Genomic DNA, 8,423 nt, shown 5'->3' on the forward strand with positions numbered 1-8,423 from the left:
ACCCCATAGACGGCAGCCCACCAGGCTCCCCCGTCCCTGGGATTCTCCAGGCAAGAACACTGGAGTGGGTTGCCATTTCCTTCTCCAATGTGTGAAAGTGAAAAGTGAAAGTGAAGTCGCTCAGTCATGTCTGACTCGTAGCGACCCCATGGACTGCAGCCTACCAGGCTCCTCTGTCCATGGGATTTTCTAGGCAAGAGTACTGGAGTGGCTTGCCATTGCCTTCTCTGAGGAAGGAGTCTATATTACACCAATTATGACATGGCCCCAAAGGCCCAAGTATATTTTATGAGCAAGCAATTTACACTCTTAACCTATGGAATATGCTCTTCCTGTTGTGTTGTGCTGTTACAGTATTTGAAATCCATACTTACGGTTTCTTCAGGGATGACTAATGGTGAAAAAATTGTCTGATTTGCACAATCCTGTGTATGTGTGTTAGGACTGATTGAAAACAACTGCTTCAGCATTTATAGCTTCATTACCCTGAAGAACAGTGAGGAATGAAAATTTTCTGAGTGGGCAGATCTCGAGGAAATATCTGTCCTTGTCCACTTTACCTGGAAGCAAAGACAACCTAATTCATGGATTTATGGGAAATTATAATGGTCTGCCATAACTACCCTTATGGCAGAAAGTGAAGAGGAACTCAAAAGCCTCTTGATGAAAGTGAAAGAGGAGAGTGAAAAAGTTGGCTTAAAGCTCAACATTCAGAAAACAAAGATCATGGCATCTGGTCCCATCACTTCATGGGAAATAGATGGAAAAACAGTGGAAACAGTGTCAGACTTTATTTTTTTGGGCTCCAAAATCACTGCAGATTCTGATTGCAGCCATGAAATTAAAAGACGCTTGCTCCTTGGAAGGAAAGTTATGACCAACCTTGATAGAATATTAAAAAGCAGAGACATTACTTTGCCAACAAAGGTCCGTCTAGTCAAGGCAATGGTTTTTCCCGTGGTCATGTATGGATGTGAGAGTTGGACTGTGAAGAAAGCTGATTGCCGAAGAATCGATGCTTTTGAACTGTGGTGTTGGAGAAGACTCTTGAGAGTCCCTGTCCATTCTAAAGGAGATCAATCCTGGATGTTCATTGAAGAGACTGATGCTAAAGCTGAAACTGCAATACTTTGGCCACCTCATGCGACGAGTTGACTCACTGGAAAAGACTCTGATGCTGGGAAAGGTTGGGGGCGGGAGGAGAAGGGGACGACGGAGAATGAGATGGCTGGATGGCATCACCGACTCTGTGGACATGAGTCTGAGTGAACTCCGGGAGTTGGTGATGGACAGGGAGGCCTGGTGTGCTGTGGTTCATGGGGTCGCAGAGAGTCGGACACAACTGAGCGACTGAACTGAACTGAACTGAACTGATAATGGTCTGCCTTTATTGCAAGTGTAGTGGAATAAGTAAGATTAAAAATTGGTGAGAAGTGGGACTTCCCTGGCAGGGGAACTTCGTGTTCTCAATGCAGGGGCACAGGTTTGGTCCCTGGTTGGGCAACTAATATCTCACATACCTCATGGCACAGTGGCAAAAAATCTAAGAACGAATTTTAGAGAAGGAAAAGTGAACAGAAATTTTATTATGACACGTAATTGTTGCTCAAGAGTAACTTACGGAATAAGTGAACCCATAATGTGAGACCATTCATATTCATTCAGTTCAGTTCAGTCGCTCAGTCGGGTCCGACTCTGCGACCCCATGAATCGCAGCACGCCAGGCCTCCCTGTCCATCACCAACTCCCGGAGTTCACTCAAACTCATGTCCATCGAGTCGGTGATGCCATCCAGCCATCTCATCCTCTGTTATCCCCTTCTCCTCCCGCCCCCAATCCTTCCCAGCATCAGAGTCTTTTCCAGTGAGTCAACTCATCGCGTGAGGTGGCCAAAGTATTGGAGTTTCAGCTTTAGCATCAGTCCTTCCAATGAACACCCAGGATTGATCATATTCATTAGATATCATCAATATGGAAAAGATTCCTAATAGTCAAATGGACCAGATATGTCACTTTGTAAGTATCATGATCCTCTTGCTTGAGTAGCCCATCACTTGGTTAATAGACTCACGATAATCACAGCTGTAATTTTAGGTGTAGAAGCTTTGTTGTTGTTCAGTTGCTAAGTTGTGTCCTACTCTTTGCGACACCATGGACTACAGCACACCAGGTTCCTCTGTCCTTCAGTGTCTTCTGGACTTTGCTCAAATTCATGTCCATTGAATTAGTGGTGCTATCTAACCATCTCATTCTCTGCTGCCCCCTTCTCCTTTTGCCTTCAATCTTTCCCACCATCAGGGTCTTTTCCAGTGAATAGATACAGAAGCTATGCATAACTTTAACCAAAGAGACATCCGACTTCCCATTTGCTATGATAATAATTTCTTATGATTCTACAATAGGATCAAATGCTAGATCATTTTGGGACATAAGTACACTGCTACAATGAACTTAGATTTTTTTATTATGGTAAAACATACATGTCATAAAATTTACCATTCTAACCACTTTTAAGTGTACAGTTTTGTGAATTAAGTACCCTCATGTTGCTGTGAAATTATCATTACTATCCATCTCCAGAACTGTTTCATCATCCCGTTAGATTTGATTTTTTTTGGTCCATTATATTTTTGTCAATATCAACCTTAATGGACTTAATGAAAGCTTTATAGTTTTCCTAGTAAGTAGTATTATATTGTTCCTGACTCTTTTAGGAATTTATATCCTAATACAAGAAGTAATAAAATACAATAATGCCTGTCAACTTATTTACTTTATGTTTTCCCATCTCTAGAGGCCTCTTGTCTTCTCAAAACTTTCCCCTACTCTTTCTTCCCCTAACTTATGGAATTTATTTTTCAGTCTGTTAAACCCGTCACTTTCTCAACCATGACATTTTTATAGATGGTGTTGTCTCTGCCTGTTCTCCTATTATCTTATCACTGCTCGGCCTCATCCGTGAGGTTTTGGCTCAGTTGCGATTCCTTCTGTTAACCTTTTTTTTCTGTTAACCTCTTTTCTATAATTTTATAGCAATATGTACCTGTCATTGGTAACACTTATAAAAGCTGTACTTTTATTTATATACTACTTGATTATGTTATACTATTATCAGTTCAGTTCAGTTCAGTTGCTCAGTCGTGTCCAACTCTTTGCGAACCCATGAATTGCAGCACGCCAGGCCTCCCTGTCCATCACCAACTCCTGGAGTTTACCCAAACTCATGTCCATCGAGTCGGTGATGCCATCCAGCCATCTCACCTTCTGTTGTCCCCTTCTCCTCCTGCCCCCAATCCCTCGCAGCATCAGGGTCTTTTCCAGTGAGTCAGCTCGTCGCATGAGGTGGCCAAAGTATTGGAGTTTCAGCTTTAGCATCAGTCCTTCCAATGAACACCCAGGATTGATCTCCTTTAGGATGGACTGGTTGGACCTCCTTGCAGTCCAAAGGACTCTCAAGAGTTTTCTCCAACACCACAGTTCAAAAGCATCAATTCTTCGGCAATCAGCTTTCTTCACAGTCCAACTCTCACATCCAAACATGACCACGGGAAAAACAATAGCCTTGACTAGACGGACATTTGTTGGAAAAGTAGTATCTCTGCTTTTTAATATACTATCTAGGTTGGTCATAACTTTCCTTCCAAGGAGTAAGCGTCTTTTAATTTCATGGCTTCAATCACCACCTGCAGTGATTTTGGAACCCAGAAAAATAAAGTCAACCACTGTTTCCCCATCTATTTCCCATGAAGTGATGGGACTGGATGCCATGATCTTAGTTTTCTGAATGTTGAGCTTTAAGCCAACTTTTTCATTCTCCTCTTTCACTTTCATCAAGAGGCTTTTGAGTTCCTCTTCACTTTCTGCCATAAGGGTGATGTCATCTGCATATCTGAGGTTATTGATATTTCTCCTGGAAATCTTGATTCCGGCTTGTGTTTCTTCTAGCCCAGCATTTCTCATGACGTACTCTGCATATAAGTTAAGTAAGCAGGGTGACAAGTATAATACTATAATATACCATAACACTATAGTTAGTAGTATGACTAATATTACTATTTGATTCAATCTCATCTGCTAGAATGGAACTTTGAGAAATGATGATGGTTTCACTAGCTAAGGATATATTTCCTTATTTTTTTTTTTTATCAGCCTCAGAACATGGAAGAATTCCTTCCAGACATGCCAATTGTTATGATTTAATCTCTGATGGGCTATGTATGTCCTCGGTTTAGAGGAAAAGAGAATGGGTAGAGAGACACAGAAGACTCAGATGACATGGTCTCATCACTCATGAACTCAAAATTTGGCTAGGAGAAGAAAATCTGTTTATCTATAAGAGATATGTATCTTGTTCATCTTGCAGTTTATTATACTTTTTGGATATTTACATTCATATCTTTCACCAAATTTTGTAATTTTCTGTCATATTTCTTCAAAAACTCTCTCTTCCTTTTGTCTCTCACTTCTCCTTCTGGGACTCCTACAATGAGTATTTTGATATATTTTTATGATGTGCCATAGATATTTTTTTTGTTTCTGTTCTTCAGACTTGATAATTTCTATCATCATTCAAGTTCATTGCTTTTTTATTCTGCCTGCTTAAATCCGCCTTTGAATCCCTCTAATGACTTTTTCATTTCAGTTACTGTATTTTTCACTTCCAGAATTTCATTTCTGTTTGTTTTTAGTTAAAAAAAAAAATCTCTGTATTGATAATTCCATTTTATTCCTTCATTGTATTGACTTTCTTCAAGTTAGTTCCTTGAACATTTTTTTTGCATCCAAAATCTTTTTAATAGCAAGGTAGACTCTCGGGTTAGTTTTTGCAGCCACGGCTGGCTTGTTGGCCTCTGGCGTGCTTGAACTTTCAGCCCTTGGAGTGGACATCGGGTTTGGGATGGCTCTGCTGGGTTACCGGGGCCTTGCCGAAATGCCTTGTACACCTCTTGGCCCTCATGAGGACCAGAGAGGAGGACAGTGCCACAGCCCTTGGGAGAGGCCAGCTGGCCAAAGGTGAGGATCTTGTCCCCTGCCTTGAGGATGTGACTCTGGGCATGGCTGCACACAGTCTTCAGTTTGGGCACCTCCTGGACATGAACCAGATGCGAAGAGCTGACTCATTGAAAAGACCCTGATGCTGGGAAAGATTGAGGGCAGGAGGAGAAGGGGACAACAGAGGATGAGATGGTTGGATGGCATCACCAACTCAATGGACATGGGTTTGGGTAGACTGCAGGAGTTGGTGATGGACAGGGAGGCCTGGTGTGCTGCGGTTCATGGGGTTGCAAAGAGTCAGACACAACTGAGCGACCGAACTGAACTGAACTGGACATGAACACCATTAGTTACAGTCCCCATGACCACAGCTGTTCTGCCTTCCTGGCCAGGAAGCTTCATCTTCCGGATCATCTGGGAAAGGGACCACAGTGACCAGTTGGTGCTGGTTCATGAACAATCTCTTTAGGACAACCTAACTGAGGGTGGAGTTGGTTCCTCTGGCTGGGAGCATGTACAGCTTGACCAGCAGCCCCAGGTAAGTGTCCTGCTCTTGGGTTCCTTGCGTGGGAACTTTCGGTCTTTGCTGTGGTGAATGTCAACTCCCACGATGGTGCCTCCTCCTTAGCCAGGCCCGGAAAGCTCTTTGAGCATCTTTAAGACAGTTGTCTTATAAAATCTTTCTCTAGCAGATCTTCCACCAGATCTTCTTCAGGGACAATTATTATTGATTTATTAAAAAACTTTCATATTTCTTTGTATGCTTTGTGACTTTTTGCTTTTTTGACAAAAATTGGACATTTGAATCTAATAATGTGGTAACTCTGGAAATCCACTTCTCCGCCTTCCCTAGGGAGTGATTTTATTTTGTTACTGTTTTTGTGAGTGCTGTTTTGTTTTTGTTTTTTATTGCTTTAGTCTGTCCCAGTGTTGAGGATCAGTCTGAAACGAAAACTTACGATATTTTCACATTTTTTCTGAGCCCTTTCTAGGACATGCATTCTCACTTTCTAATTTTTCCTATATATGTAGTTATTTTTTAAATGTCTGGCTCCCGGAAAGAGAAAAATCAAGTGTAGGGAAATGGGCACTGGCCCTGGAAGTCACTTTGACCAGAGCGGGAAGGGCTTGTAACAATGAGAGGAGGTGTTTCTTTGTGAGATTGGAAGTGGCAATCAGCAGGCAGAGCATAGATCCCTGATATTTGGAGAACAGAATTCTTTTTGCCCAAGTTGGCTGCCACAGCTATGTTTAAACTTCTCCAGGAACATGTGCACAGTTGTCTGTCATGTGACTGGGGGTGGAGAATACATAGCTGCTACTCCTCTAAGAGCTGAAATTGACTGAAATTAATTACAATTATTATTCTCCCCTGTTTTTTGCACTGCTTTATTTAGTACTCCAATGCCAAATTTTCTGTTACTCCAGGTATCTCTTGGTTTCCTGTTTTTGCATTCTAGTCCTCTGTGATGAGAAAAACATCTTTCTTTGGGTGTTAGTTCTAGAAAGACTTGGAGTTCTTCATAGAACCATTTGACTTCAGCTTCTTTGGCATTAGTGGTTGGGGCATAGACTTGGATTACTGTGAGGCTGAATGGTTTGTCTTGAAAACAAACTGAGATCATTCTGTCGTTTTAGAGACTGCACCCAAATACTGCATTTCAGACTCTTTTGTGGACCATGAAGGCTACTTCATTTCTTCTAAGGGAAGAAATATCTGCTACCTGCAGTAGTAGATATAATGGTCATGTGAATTAAATTCACCCGTAGGAACGGTCCATTTTAGTTCACTGATTGCTAAAATGTCGATGTTCGCTCTTGCCATCTTCTATTTGACTACATCCAATTTGCCTTGATTCATGGACTTAACATTCCAGGTTCCTATGCAATATTGTTCTTTACAACACTGGACTTTACTTTCACCACCAGACACATCCACAGCTGGGTGTTGTTTCCACTTTGGCTCAGCCTTCACATGGAACAGAAAATTGGTTAAAAATTGAGAAAGGAGTACAAAATTGAGAAAGGCTGTATATTGTCACCCTGTTTATTTAACTTATATGCAGAGTACATCATGTGAAATACTGGACTGGATGAATCACATGCTGGAATCAAGATTGCCAGGAGAAATATCAATAACCTTAGATAGGCAGATGACACCTCCCTTATGGCAGAAAGTGAAAAGGAACTAAAGAGCCTCTTGATGAAGGTGAAAGAAGAGAGTGAAAAAGCTGGCTTAAAACTCAACATTCAAAACATTAAGATCATGGCTTCTGGTCTCATCACATCATGGGAAATAGATGTGAGAGTTGGACTGTGAAGAAAGCTGATCGCTGAAGAATTGATGCTTTTGAACTGTGGTGTTGGAGAAGACTCTTGAGAGTCCCTTGGACTGCAAGGAGATCCAACCAGTCCATTCTAAAGATCAGTCCTGGGTGTTCATTGGAAAGACTGATGCTAAAGTTGAAGCTCCAATACTTTGGCCACCTCATGTGAAGGGTTGACTCACTGGAAAAGACTCTGATGCTGGGAGGGATTGGGGGCAGCAGGAGAAGGGGACGACAGAGAATGAGATGGCTGGATGGCATCACCAACTCGAAGGAGGTGAGTTTGAGTGAACTCCGGGAGTTGGTGATGGACAGGGAGGCCTGGCGTGCTGTGATTCATGGGGTTGCAAAGAGTTGGACACGACTGATCGACTAAACTGAACTGAAAGTGGAAATGGTGACAGATATTCTTTTCTTGGGCTCCAAAATCACTTTGAATGGTGACTGCAGACATGAAATTAAAAGACACTTGCTCCTTGGAAGAAAAACTTTGACAAACCTAGACAGTGTATTAAAAAGCAGAGACATCACTTTGCCAACAAAGGTCCATCTAGTAAAAGCTATAATTTTTCCAGTGACAGTTGAAACTTTGGTGCGTACAGGAAAAAAACAAAATAATAAACTCTGTGTCTGGTTAGTCCAATTGCACTAGTTTTTAATTTTATTTAATTATGTATGGCTACACTTGTTCTTCGTTGCTGCGTGAGGGCCTTCTCTAGTTAAAGCAAGCTGGGGCTATTCTCTAGTTGTGGTATGTGGGCTTCTTACTGCAGTGATTTCTCTTGTTGTGGAACATTGGCTCTAGGGTGCATAGGCTCAGTAGTTGTGGCAACAGGGGCTTTGTTGCTCCCTAGCATGTGAGCTCTTCCTGGACTAAGGATCTGAACCTGTGTCCTTTGCATTGGCAGGAAGATTCTTAACCACTGAACCACCAGGGAAGTCAAATTGCACTTGCTTTTATACACACCTTACTCTAGCTGGGTGCTGGGGCCACACGTGTTATCTCAATTGCCCTTGTGGTATCTTGGGGCTGTTACTGCTTTGCCAAGGGAGACAAGGGAAACACTGATAGACTCAGATCTTTGTGTTGAGGAGAATAAC

At 42.0% G+C, this 8,423-nt stretch overlaps 1 pseudogene; it reads right to left on the reverse strand.

Moving 5' to 3' along the window:
- Positions 1 to 4,816: 4,816 nt before the first annotated feature.
- LOC129555033 (large ribosomal subunit protein eL18-like) lies at positions 4,817 to 5,598 on the reverse strand (annotated as a pseudogene).
- Positions 5,599 to 8,423: the final 2,825 nt, after the last annotated feature.

Source organism: Moschus berezovskii, chromosome 15 (assembly GCF_049115385.1).
Source record: "Moschus berezovskii isolate FMDL1 chromosome 15, NW_MosBer_1.0, whole genome shotgun sequence".
Lineage (NCBI taxonomy): Eukaryota > Metazoa > Chordata > Mammalia > Artiodactyla > Moschidae > Moschus > Moschus berezovskii.